The sequence below is a fragment of the Pteropus alecto genome, unplaced genomic scaffold (genome assembly GCF_000325575.1).
Source record: "Pteropus alecto unplaced genomic scaffold, ASM32557v1 scaffold98, whole genome shotgun sequence".
Taxonomy (NCBI): Eukaryota; Metazoa; Chordata; class Mammalia; order Chiroptera; family Pteropodidae; genus Pteropus; species Pteropus alecto.
In genome coordinates this window covers 16389086-16403218 of record NW_006443570.1, presented here as the reverse complement: position 1 = coordinate 16403218, position 14133 = coordinate 16389086, and positions in this window count along the sequence as shown.

Below are 14133 nucleotides of genomic sequence, written 5' to 3'. Positions count from 1 at the left end.
GGATCCTGCGAAAGTTACTTTGTAGCCTATTTTGAAGGGAGGTAATGGGGGCGTCTCCCCAAAGGCGGAGAACCAGCCCTGGGAGTGAGGACGTGACACCCCGCCCCCACAGAAGGCAGGAAGGCACTTGATGAACTCCCATGAGCCAGGTATTCAGGTGAAGAAGGTAGGATTCCTTTGCACCGATGTCTGCTCCCTGGTCAGTCTTAGCCTGGGGTCTCCAGAGAAGATGCTGGAAAAAGCAAAGGAGCAATTTAAAACCACAGTGCCTCTGCTGCCGGCTGGAGGGGGATGTTCCAGGGAGCAGGAGCCCCACCTGAGACAGCAGAGCCATGCTCCCTTGGAGCCCCAGAGAAAGAGCAACAAGTAGCCCCCACCCCCCGAGAGCCAGCAGGAGATTCTGTATCTGAAAAAGAAAGACAGCTGGGGTTCAGGTAGGACTGGCTGTATTCCCTTTGGGGTGTGTGTGTGTGTGTGTGTGTGTGTGTGTGTGTGTGTGTGTGTATTCTGCCCCAGGATTTGCCAGATGGAAGCACAGCTGAAGCTAAAGGTGGGAGCAAAGGATTAGGCTTCCAGCCACCTACCTCTTTTTTCCTGAAAATCCGCTGCAAGTCAGCCCCTGCTAGCCAGGTGAGTGAGGCTTGCCCCATGCCAGGGATCAAATGGCTTAAACCCGTAGAACCAATGATGCTAAATCCCCATCAGGAAAGGAACAGAAAGTTCTAGTGGCCAACCCAATGCACTGCTGCCTAGGTGGGGCAAAGCCACAAGGAGGTGTCTTGTTGAGCCAACCTAGTGTCCCCAGGGCATTCTAAGCTTTAAATAACGCTCCTTGGAACTCCGTGGTGAAGAAGGCAGTTTAGGGAATGTCCCTACTGGTGTGTCTCTGTTCTGAAATATTTCTCTATTTTATCTGGCCTCTTACTAAACCAGATCCAAACTGAGAACAGTGTTAAGGCGCACTCTGAGGCAACACGTGACATTAAGTCAGTGGTTTATTGATCCAGGGAGCTCAAAGAGCAGAAGCAGTAAGCACAACAGACAGAGGCTAGTCAACCTCATGCTCGTGCCATCCCAGAGGTCCCAGACCTCTGCCAGTAGGGCTTCCTGAATGGGGCATAGAGTTTTCAAAACGGGTGCCAAAACTAAGAATCCATCATATCAGGACCTGTGAAGGTGCCATATCATCTCACTTAACCCTTTCAGCCATCTGGACAGGTGTGTGTTGTTTTTACCCCTAATCTACAGATGAGGAAACAGAAAAAAAAAGTGCCCTGACCCAGTTACACAGCTACTAAGTGCCAGAGCTGGGACTTGAACTCAGTCATACTTGCCTCCAAAACACAGCTTGAAAACGCAGATTCAAAACACTGCTTCCCAAATTCAAGAAAGGGGCAAGCATTTCTACCCTATTTTCCCCATTACATCTGCCTGCCAGAATCTTAAAAGTTTATGTAAAGACCTTAACTGAGATGTCACGTATACAGTCCAGGTGTTCACAACACCTTATTATCTCAAGGCTGTGCCCTTGGGGCATATTCTAGGGAAGGGAAGTGGAATGTACATTTCAAGAACAGGTGTGGGTGAGGAGCCTTTGATTGCCCAGAGCCAGTTTGCAGGTCAACCTGAGGTCACATCTTCTCTATGACCTCCTCCAACACTCCACCCTTCATGACTCCTTTTACAATCTTACATGACCCTGAACGGTCGGCCAGGGGTTTCACTAGCATGGAGGTGGATTGTTCGGGGTGGCTATCTGGCTGCAGCAACAATATAGGCATATTCAAGAGAAAGCACAAATTAAGATAATGATTCCCAAAACAATTTTTTTTTCCTCAAAAGTCCCATGATCTGACCCACTGATTTATTAAGTTGGGGGGTCAGATCACTCAGGGCATTCACATGTGTCCTCATGTGACTTATTAAAGATGATACATTAGCAGACTCAACACGTATGAACACACAACATTCTGTTTGGATAATGGCACTGATACTGGTGTCTCCTTGCAAGGCAGTAATAATGTCCAAGGCTATCTTATTTTGGAGGACAGCTTCCTCATTAAAGACATTTCGGTGTTCAGTCAAGATTTTTCGGCTATCATTTAAGACTTTCTGGGTGAATTTAGTAAGGGCTTCTACGTGTGCCGTAATGTTCTTCAGGCCACTGGAAGGGACAAAGGCAGCAGCCAAATGAAAACAGAAAGTGCTCACCTGGCCTGGAGGACAGGGAGGTTGGCAGCTTTAGGAACTTCACCTGGTTGTGCAATACCATTCACGTTGCCAAGGAGGCAGCACTGTCAGGCGTAAGGAGATGGACCAGGGTCAGAATATGCCTGACCAGTATCTTCACCTTCTCCCTTCTTTCAATGATGTGTGTTCCATTCCTCGTGCATTTCAACAGGTTCGGTTTGCAGGAGGACAGCAGCATCCTAGTGGAGCTTGAGTAGTTCCCCCTCACCTAGGGGGCCAAGTAACCTATCCATTCCACTGGGGCTTCCCATTGCAAATTCTAGTAGATAATGGCTCTCCCAGGTGTAATGGGACTTGGTGTTCTCAACATCATAGCATGTTATTCCATGGTAAGAGTGGGGGAAATGGCTGTTTCCAACAATTTCCATACCTTTACAGCATTGTATGTGTCTGCAGGGTTCCCCAGTCTGGCATATTAGGCAACAGGCCCTACTAGTTGATCATTCAAATGTATTAAAGACTGGGGTAGTACTTTAGTCCACTCGGCTGACCACCGATGGTTGTTGGCGCCAATTCACCGCCAAGGAGAATCCACAATTTAGGGTGTGATAAAGGAGAAAGCTTTATTCAAAGCAAACAGCTCAACTACGATATCACGCAACTGTAAAACAGCTCAATAGTGTTAAAGCACAATTACGAAATAGCACAACTGTGGAACAGGAGAGGGGGCCGAGAGGCTAGACTGCAAGGCAGCCTGCGGGTGGGGCTCCTCGGCACTCCTCAGCTCCAGTCGGTCCCCTCTGGTCTGTCTGCTCTGGTCCCACAAAATGTCTACCAAGCTCGGGGAAGTGAAACACAGCCTCAAGTAGGAAAAGAATATGTACTCCCTGACTTATATAGAGAGAAGTCCCCAACCGGGATCTCTGATTAGTCTGTCCTCATACAAATAAGGACTCCAAATCCTCACAGTTTGATTCGTCTAAAAATCGCTGTCTTGATTGGTCAGAGGAGAATTGCTCTGATTGGTCAGCGAAAATGCAATTGAGGACAAAGCTGCATAGCTCCGATTGGATGGGGAAAATCTCAGTCCTATTGGTTGAAACACTGTTCCTGGAACTTCTCCATAAGGGTTGGCTCAGCTAGGAGGAACATGGTGCAAGTGGGAAGTTCAGTGCTAGCAGAAGGCAATTCAGTGCGGGCTTCTTCCTAAAGCTCAGCTTGCATGAAAGGCCCCTGTTTAGAAACCGCTACTAGGCTCTGTTTTTAAATGTGAGCCCACTTAGACAAATTGATCTTAGTTATCAGAAACTGATAACTAAGTACTTCCACGAATCTCCTTGAAGATGAAGCACTTTTGCAGGAACTTTTGCAAAAGCATCAGAGTAAATGACAAAAGACTTAAAAATGGTCATGGTTAAAGATCTAATGAGAGTTCATTGTAATGCAATTGACAAGGAAATTTGGTTATTCCTGTGACGTATGTTATTATGATTGATAACATTATACCAGGATATATCAGATTTTTAGGAATTTCATACAAATACATCCTAAAGAAAGTTTACATCACTTCTATTTGACGGTGTTTCCCATTTAATTTAGCATATTGAACAAGCATAATTAGTATATTATCACTCTTTTATAAGGAGAGAGAACACATCTTTTGAGATGTTCCAGGACCCTCTGGATATCCCAAAATTAATTCAAGGTCAACAATATTTATTTAGAATTTGATTTGGGAGAAATTTGTCAAAAACATCAAAAAGTTTTAAAACACTTAATTAAATAGAATCATAAGTCACTGCAAAACAACGCATTACTCCAGTGGTCCCCAACCTTTTTGGCACCAGGAACCAGTGCTCCTATGAGAGTCTAATGCCTGATGATCTGAGGTGGAGCTGAGGCAGTGATGCAAGTGATGGGGAGCAGCTGCAAATACAAATGAAGCTTCTCTCACTCGCCTGCTGCTCACCTCGTATTGGGCAGCCCAGTTCCTAACAGGCCACAGACCAGTACCGGTACCGGCCCACAGCTCAGCGGTTGGGGTCTCCTGCATTATCCATTTAACTGAAGAGGCAATTAAAGACTTTAAAGGCAAATATAGAAAGTTACATAGTTGTAAAAAAAGAAAGAAAGAAAGAAAGAAAGAAAGAAAGAAAGAAAGAAAGAAAGAAAGAAAGAAAGAAAGAAAGAAAGAAAGAAAGAAAGAAAGAAAGAAAGAAAGAAAGAAACTTAGCTCTTTTAAAAGAGAAGACTCAGTTTTCTTAAATAATACCTGATAAACACTACATAAAGCATAAGAAATTATTTTGATAAAACACAGGATCTTTGCAGGAAGTTTAAAAGGTAAAGAAAGACTTTTCACAATCTTATCAAGAACAGACACATAGACCAAGAAATCTTTGTCCTTCTAGTAGATGAAAGAAAATTAAATTTCAGTTTTACACAAGTATACTGTTGATATTAAAGCTTATTTTTCTTTAAACCAATTAAATATAGCTATTTTACATGTTAATTTTGACAATACCCTTCAGAGGTAGAAAAACAATTAGCAGTATGGTTTATATATAAACATCAGATATTCTGGGACTCAGAAAAAAGATACTTGAGTGGTATTCAGCTGGTCAAACATTCTCTTTTCCAATCAGATTTACAATAGCTATTTGTTTAGCACTATGAGTGTGTGTTTATTGGGTCTACTTGGCCCAGACTTTCAGGTACTGCCCTAGATGTGTAAAATCGTGGTCTTTTGATGAAGAAGTGTTAAGTGTATAACTAAATATTAAAGACCTTTCCAGATAAATTCATTTGCAAATCAGACAATTTAATCCCCTCTTAGACAATGTGTCCAGATTTTTGCTTATGAGTGACTAAATGAACACATGGATTAGTTCACCTTCTCTGACATGGAGGCTGCTTTTCTGAAATGCAAAGAGAGGGACCTTTCTTCCAACTTGGATAATCTGAGGCCTGACCAGGGAAGAAGAGAGGCACAAAGTGAAGCCTCCCACCTCCTGCAAATAGTGACAGGCAGAAGAGTTAGGAAGCTGAGATCTACAATCAGCTAGAATGCTAATTTGCTGCTTAACATGTGCCACCATCACTCCCTAATTTAAACACACACACACACACACACACACACACACACACACACACACACACACTTCTAATAAGCAGTTGACATTATTATTTCCAACTCGGAGGGGCCTCAATATACAACTTTTCCTCCTGGTTCATCATTGCCATAAGAAAAGTTAAAGATCAACTATTATAAATCAAAGCATTTCCTGCTGTTGGCTGGTTTATAAATAAACATCTTATATCACAACTATTCCCATTTAGTTACTTCAGTGTACACTTAGCAAATAATTTATCATGAAGGTTATACCAGGGAGGAGCATTAAGTAAAGCTAGGCATTTAATGAATCCCTTATTGAGATTTTATTTATAGTTGTTTCACTTTTTTCTTCCAGGAGAAAACTACAGAAGGCAGTCCACACGGAGTGGATTGTGGGAGCTCGGCTGCCAGGTGACCTGAGCCCTGGATTGAATTAAATGCGGCCTTCAGAAAACCATGTAACATCTCTGAGCCATTTCCCCGTTTGTGCTAAATCATTGCTAAGGCTTCCTCCTGCACCAGTTTTCTATGCAATTTGACCCGAACCTTGACCAAACCATAAATGCATAGTTAATGGGATAAAAATTAGTTAGAATTTGGGATTCAGCTCATTAACCCTATGTCACCATCTACTGGAGCAGTGTGATGACAGGGCCAGGTGAATTCGAATTACCCAACACTTGTTAAAACTGCAGATTCCTGCTCCATTCCCCCTCACATACCCTATGCTCCCCTGAATCAAAATCTCTAGGGACGGGGCCTGGAAAGCCCTCTTCCTTTATGAAGTTATGGAGGACAGAATGGGGACTCCACCTAGAACCAACTGTGTCAGTAACTCTTCCTATCTATGCATCATGCATGCCAAGCTGGTTTCTGGAGTTTTGCACTTGCATTTCCCTCATAGCTGGCTTCTTCTCATATGCCATCTGCTCAGAGGCCTTGGCTGCCTTCCCTATCTCCACCCTCTACCCCACTGACTATCCCATCACGTTTCCTTTTCTTCTCAGTTCTAGTCATTTTCTGAAATATGCCTCATCTCCCTGTGAATTATCTGTTGCTCTTACTGGAATATAGGCCCGCAGCCTCCACTCCCAACCTCCAGGCTTGTTAGAGGCTGCACCTCATCATGAGGCGCATGGAAGGTGCTCAGTAATATAATCATTTGTGAATAAATGAACACTGAATGAATTCCCTTATTTCTGATACTGAGACTGCTTCTCTGAGATGCAAGCATGAGCACCCTCTCTCATCCTGGGGAATCTGGGGCCACCCTGAGCCCAATTCCTAATGAAGGCTAGGGGCACCTCCTACCTTCCAACCCTGTCTACTGTTTCCCAAGCACCTGGGGAGGACTTCAGTGGCGACAGTGCCAGTGCATCCAGCAGAAGGCTGTGCACGCAGAGACTGGAAAACCCTGACTTCAGGACTGAAGTCTAAATTCTCCTTAACTTTATCATCTAGAAAAGCATGGGTGCCAGTGAAAGTTGAGGTTAGGTATGAACTGGATGTTGCTTACCTACCTGATTAAAGGTTTACTCCATCTTTACTGACTTTGAATGGATAACTGACCTTGACACTTCCCATACAAACTTCTCACTACTTTTCTAATCTGATAGGCTAATGATGTCATAAAGAAATGACGTAAGCAATAGATGATTAATAAATGCTTGCTGGTGTGAAATAAGGAAGTCAACTTACAAGAGACCCTCAAACTCTTCCTTACCATTGATGTGTTTTTTGATAACCAAAAATTAGTTTGTACTATGAGCACTCACTCCTTAGTACAGAATCAGTGTCTTCTAACGTTCTCTTGTTTTATTTGCTTTCAATGGGACACATCTACCTACAGTCCCTTAGTCCCTAAGGACTGACCCTCCCAGGCAGGATGAGGAGAGGCTTCTGGACTACACCTGATCATATCCATTTATATCCTAAATGCCCTTAATCCAGCCCCTCCATTTAAAGACACAAAAGTCTTCTGTCATATAAATGAAGCATGCCTGGTTTAAATCTACCCCATGGGTAAAAGAAGGTACCCAGGGCCAGAGCCCTTGATTTCTATTTCAATTTCATGTCATTTCCCTCCTCCCCAAGCCTGTGAAAGTCCACCCCACCCACCACCTCTCTCCTGTCCAACCTCTGCTTTATGTTTTTCTTCTCTAAATATTCTTCTTTTGTGTTCTTATTTTTATGTATTCTTTTCTTTGAATCTGCCTCTGTACCTCTTTCCCCTGGGAAGGAAGTAGAAGAAAGAAACCATTGCTGCTTGTTTTCTCTCTGTCTCTCAATCCCTGGAGCCAACCCCTTCACACATAAAGACAAAAGAGCAGAGAGGCCCTGGAGTCAACAAGCCACAGACAGTCTTTCAACAAAAACTTTATTAGCACCACCTTGGCCATAGGTGAGTTGGTGCAGTACAGAATACCAGAGAAAGAAAACCGTGCCTAAGAAGCTGGTCGCCTTGCTTCTGAGTGGAACTTCCTCTCCCCCTTGTGGTTACAACTACTTTAGATCTTCTGGAACAAGTCGTTAATAGTGGTGGTATTTTATTATATCTTCATCACTTGGCTTATTACACAACATCCTTTACTCTCTTGCCCAACCACCTACCTTCCTATATCCGTGCCCTCCCCTCTCTATTCTCTCATCAGCTCTTTTAGAAAGTGCTTCGGCGTGTCTGGATAAGCATGCGCTTACTTCACTTGTGTAACTGTTTGCCTTTGAGGACTTTTCTACACCTCCTATATTCATTTCAATTCCGTTTATTTACTTGCTAGCGCTTTCATAAAACAGCATGAAATAAAAGTAATGAAATAGGAATAAGGAAGAGGAAAACAGGATTAAGAGAAAAAGAGCAATACATTTACATTTATAACCATATTCATCTTTTTCTCTGCATCTATATGTATTCTACTAAAAATTCATTACACGTTTTAATGTGTCCAACCCTGTGGCAGGCACTACAAGGAAATAAACAAGATGTAAAAATCACGGCCCCGGCACTCGTAGAACTGTCATCTCATGGGCAAGCCGCTAATAACGTGTCGAAACCATGCTTGATGAAAAGCTCTTTAGCTGGCAGTCCCCAATTTGATTTCCATGAGCAGAAGAGGGGTCACTGTTTTCATGATGCGAACGAGGAAACTGAGGCTTGGAGAGTTGAAGGACCCTGAGAAGAGAGTGGGAGTGGCTGCAGCTCAAACCCTGGGTTCTTGATTCCAGATTTCATGTTCTTTCTACTCTGCCATGATTCTCATCAAGATTCCCCAGCAAGTGCTTCACAGAGCTGTGACACAGTGAGGCGGTGTAGCTGTATCACATTAACTGGCCGTGACAAGAGTCGGCAGTAGGGGGAAGGAAATAATTGAGGGCTAGAGAGAGTGTAGAGAGTGACAAGGAAGGATGGGTGGGAAATGGAGCCTGGAAGAAGCTGTAGGACTTGGTCCAAGGGCTATACATTGGAGGTCCTTCCAGACCTTATATGTTCTTGTGGGTATCATCCAAAAGGCCACAGAGGAGCCACCAGAAGCTGAGTTTTCACCAATATACTGGGCCTGCGTCCAGGTTCTACCATTATTAGCCGTGTGACCTTGGGGTGTGTGTGTGTATATGTGTGTGTGTGTGTGTGTGTGTCTCTTTTTTTCTGTGTCTGATTATGCATTCAGTTTAGCAAGAATTTATTGCCTGCTAATTTTAGTCTGGTCACTTTGATAAAACAATATGAGAGGACACCAATAAGTAAGAAACATCATTTCACTGCTGTTGGAGAAGGTCATCAGGAGGACAAAACTGCTGGTTTATCCATGAGCTGAACACGGTCTGAATTCCATTTTATAAATGAGCACACTGAGACCAGGACTGACAGGAGAAAATTGCCCCAAGTGACAGAGCAGTCAAGACATCTGAGTCCAGACTCGGACCCATGTCTCATTATTCTATGCCCTCCACTACTCAGAGAGTGCAGCAAACACCAGTTAAACTATGGGAGGCAGGGACTTAATAAAAAATAAATGTGATCCAGGATGATGGATATATTTAGGGAATAAATTATTATGTGATAATATAAAAATAGATCAAGGGAAAGTACATGAAATTACAAGCCTGACTATGTGAAAGACAGAGAAAGTGCATGGAGAGCGTTGGGTACATTTAATTAACTTAGCTGAGAAAATATTCCAAGGCTGCCACCTAAAACCAAAACATTCACAGTCTTCACTTAAAATAACAATATATGCGGTCCTACAAGAAGTTAAAATCCAACAGAGTTTGAAGTTGATTAAAATAATGCCAGTGCTTAAGCGCTGTGGTGGGCAATCCTAATTCTAAAGTAACTACATACGTGTCTGTGCCTCAAGGAAGTCTGCGGGGCTACATACCCACGGATACTGGAATGTTCTACTAAGTTTCTCTATAGATCAGATTATCATGGCGGGAAGGAAAGCAACATGTACTAAGAGCCAGCATCTCATTTTATCCTGTGAGGTTATTCTGCCCATTTTATAAACAAGGAGACTAAGGCTTAACGATGTTAAGTAAGCTACCCATGGTCCCACTGCAGGTGTGATAATGAGCTTCCAGTAAGAGTCCAGGGTCACTGAATCATGCTGCTGCCCATGCACCCTCGTGAGACTGTGAAGTGTCGTGGTCAAGGGTTCAGGTGTTGGTGTCAGACAGCTGTGCGTTTAAGTCCTGAATCTACCACACTAGCTCTATTACTTGAAGCATGCTATGTAACTTGTCTAAACCTTGGTTTACACACCTGTAAAATGGGGGTAATCCTAGTACCCACTTCTTAGGGCTAATGGGAGGATCTGATGAGTTAAGTCATGTAAAGTACTGACAAGTATCTAAGAAAAGCTTGGTAACTATAGCACCATTATTAACATATTTTTTATTATTATTATTATTATTATTATTATTATTATTATTACTCCTCTCATCAAAAGAAGACCCAGCTACCATGGAGCCACACTCTCTAGACTTGTGACTTTCTTTGGTCCCCATGCCATTCACCCTGTCTCCACGCAAAATGGGAAGTGTGCAGTCATGAATCTGGGTTTACATATGAGAGTAGATAGGCAGTGCAACATCAATATTCATAAACCAGGGCCCACTTTCATCCCACGGGCCAAGAGAAGACTCTCACAACTGGTTTCAGGCCCTTTCCCCTGAGATGGGTGAGAAACTCTGACAGGGTTATTTATGTCCTATGATGCATTGCTTGAAGATCCTCCTTCCCTTGAAAGTACAATTCTGAGTTACCCCTCCTTGTAGAAACACCAGAGCACAAAAATTTGCATTTAAATCTACGTCTGCTTAACCCCAAAAGACTCTCATAAAACTATCTTATTTTGCTTTCAGAAGAACCAGTGATTGAGCATTCCTTGAGCTTCCACTGTTTCATATCTATATTATCTTGACCTACAACAAGATGACCCTATAGGTACCATGATGCTCATCTGACAGGTGAAGCCCATCAAGAGCAATTCACTTGATCGCATAGTTTGGATGGAATTTTGTACATCAGGAAAATGGTGGGTGGGTGTGTATGTGTCAGAATTTCTCCTAAGGCATGTTAAATGTGGTTGGAAAAATGAAGAAGGCTCGAGGAGTCTATTCGTCTGAACAGGAAATGAGAAGAAAATGTAAAAATCCTTTCAATGTCCTGCACCTATTACAATGGGATATCACCAATATTTCTTATATTACTGACTTCTCTCTTATATTGTCTGCCTCCCCAGTTGGAATATGGGCTCCTGGAAGATAAAGATTTAGGGCTGCCTTACTCACACCAGTTTCCTAGCACCAAAAATAGCTCCTATCACATGGTAGAGGCTCAGTCAATATTTGTTGAATTAATGGATGAACCTTAAAACAAAAATCGTGTTTCTTGATTTTCCAAAAGTGCCCCAGGTCTTATAGTCTTATATATAAACAGATATCCAATCAGAGGTGGAAAAATTTCTTTAAAAGTAACAAAGTCATTCAGGCCAATGATGTCTGAATGCCTCATTATATCATCTTCCTCCATCTTTAAAACAGGAGAATTTCCCCACTTTTGAGGATACAGAACATGCCCCATTGATCAGTATATCCTCATAAAAGCTAGCAATTATGTTGAAGCCACTGCAAAGCCAATTTGCTTCTGGAGTTAGAGTTGTACTCTAGGAACTCATGTAATGCGAGTTACATGACCTGCGGAGAGGTCATTAGTGGCTGTCAACACGTTGATGAGAGCAGTGGTGTCTTTTCCAGTCCAGGACACTCTCAGTCAAGTGTGATAGCAGGGAATGGGGGTCCAATAATTAACCTCACGTGATTTTGGCAGGACTCCTTGCAAAATCACCCATGTGCACTTAATGTTTCTTTCAGTTGAGTAATCTAAATACATCTATTTTTTCAAAAGTTTCTTCTTTTTCTCTCTTCTTTTTCCACCACTTTCTCTCTCTCTTTTTTTTTTTTTCCTGGCTCTCAATTCATTTATCTTTTGACTTACTTTCCCTCTTTTATTCCTTTCTTCTTTCTCATCCCATCGAACGTACTTTCTGTTGATGGTTTTGCTGGGTTTTCAGCACCATAATCCTTATGCCAGATCATGACTCTCAGGAGAAAACCAGAATTTCTCACCTTGTAAAGGCCTTTATTGAGTTTGTTTCGATTAAGTCACTTTTCCTAATCTCAAGCCTCCATGAACTATATACTTGCATCCGAATAATCTTTTTTACCACTCAGTGCCTGAGGCTGTAGCAGACATGTCTGCAGCATCCATCAGGCCAAGGACCATCATGGCTTGGGAGTCAGCTCTGGGTTCTGATAGTTTCCACCATTTGCTACCATATATGGAACCTTGAAGTGTTCATCTGTGAAATGAGGATGACAATATTTACCAGATTATGAGGAATAAATTGAAGAAGTAGCTGAAGTTTCTCTCAGAGTGTGGGTTTCGATGAGTGTTAACTTCATTCCCTCATCCATCCATCCATCATCCATACTCTTCATTCAATAAATATGTACTGAAATCCAACTAAAGGCAAAGCATTGTGTACTACATATGTTTTGTAATTAGTATGACTTATTTTACCTTTTTGGGGTACATTTACAGTCACATGTTTTTGCTGCGGTGAAATGAATCATTCAATACATTTTTCCTAATCAGCATGAAGTCCAGAATCTTCCTCTTGACGTTATTTTATTTCTCCGCGGCCTCATCCCCACTACTTACCCAAGAAATCCAGGGCCTTATCTTTCAAAGATCAGTGCAAATTCCTCGGACTGCAGGTGCAATTTCTCATTATCACCACAAGAGGTCACTGCTGAGATGCTCTCCCACCAAAGTCGAGGCGATGCCCACAGGTGCTGGCCTAGATCGTTGTATATGCTGCAATGGAGACCTGAGCTTAGGTCAAGAATATAGTTCTATTACCTCACAAGTACAGTGGCTCAGCCTTTGTCCCTATGTCTGTACACTGTGTTAGGGGAGCCAGGAGCTAAGAAGTTTCCAGACTCACTCACACACTGAGCTTCAACCTGACCTGGTCAGGCTTTTCTGACCAGTCTGCATGCCCCGCTCTCTCCAGCCTGTGAACTTGATGAGGCCCGGCACTCTCCAGCCTGCTGATTTCCCTCATCACATGCCTCTAGGATCAGGGTTGCCATCTCGGCCCCATTCTATCCTGTGGGCCTACAGGATCCCATTGCATCAGTCCACACCGTCCCAGGCCCCTCCAATAACAAGGACAGAGGCAGCTTCTGCTAAGTCCCAATAAGTCCTCTAATAGCATGCACACAAAGCCCTGTTTCTAGCTTTCCATAGGACATGGGTTCCTCCCATAAGAGAAGGTCTGTTCCACGCTTGTCCCTAGGTTTTCCTTCACAGAGAAGGGCTAAAAGTTTTTTCCTACACAATTGCAGTTGTATATGACCAGGTGCCTGCCTTAATTTTTAAAAATACAAAACAAAGCAAAACAAACAAAGCAGTGACCCTGAGGATTTTAAAATCCTAGGAAATGTCAAATAACTCCCAGACCACTGCTCTATTCAGTTAACCAAATCCCTCCCCATCAGGAACGCCTTAAGAGAGACAAAGCATCCTAGGTGCCCAAGAAAAACAAGGAGATGGCATATGTGGGGACTAGTCGCCTTGAGCAGCCCAAAACTGTTTTAGCCACCTCCACTGTACCCAAGAAAAATAAGGAGATGGCATATGTGGGGACTAGTCACCTTGAGCAGCCCAAAACTGTTTTAGCCATCTCCACCGTCGCCCCACCCCTGCTGCCCCACCATGAGACAGCCATTTACAGAGTTTTGGAGTGATGGGGATTATGCTCATTTGCCAGCGAGGCTGTGGTTAGGCCTGGAAGAAGGGCCACTTTCTAAATGAGTTTCCCCTTCCCATCCCTCCTACTCTGTGAGTAAATGTAGAATTTAGGAAATGAAGGGGCTGGTGTCAAGGACTACCCCCCACCCTTTCCAGTTAATTCCCTTTGGAATCACAAGCTCCGAAGCACTTCAGCCTTAACCTGTCTTCTCTGCCTTTGCTTCCTTTCCAAGGAAATCCAGCAAGGTGCTGCCATGATGTGCCGCAGGGAGAGTGTGAGGGGGAGGGGTTAACAGGCTTCAATAAATAAAACAGATGAAGCTGAGCAACCGCTGAAACATGAGGAAATTGCTTCCAGCAGTTTAGAGTCTTGACTTGTCTCATAATTTAACCTTGAATATAGTTTTCAAAAATCATTAAGTCCCCAAAGCCTTCATTCTCTAGCAGTGATTAGCCATGATGCAGTAAGCAGGAAGTTAATATATTTATGTATAAGAAGCCATGTAATGCA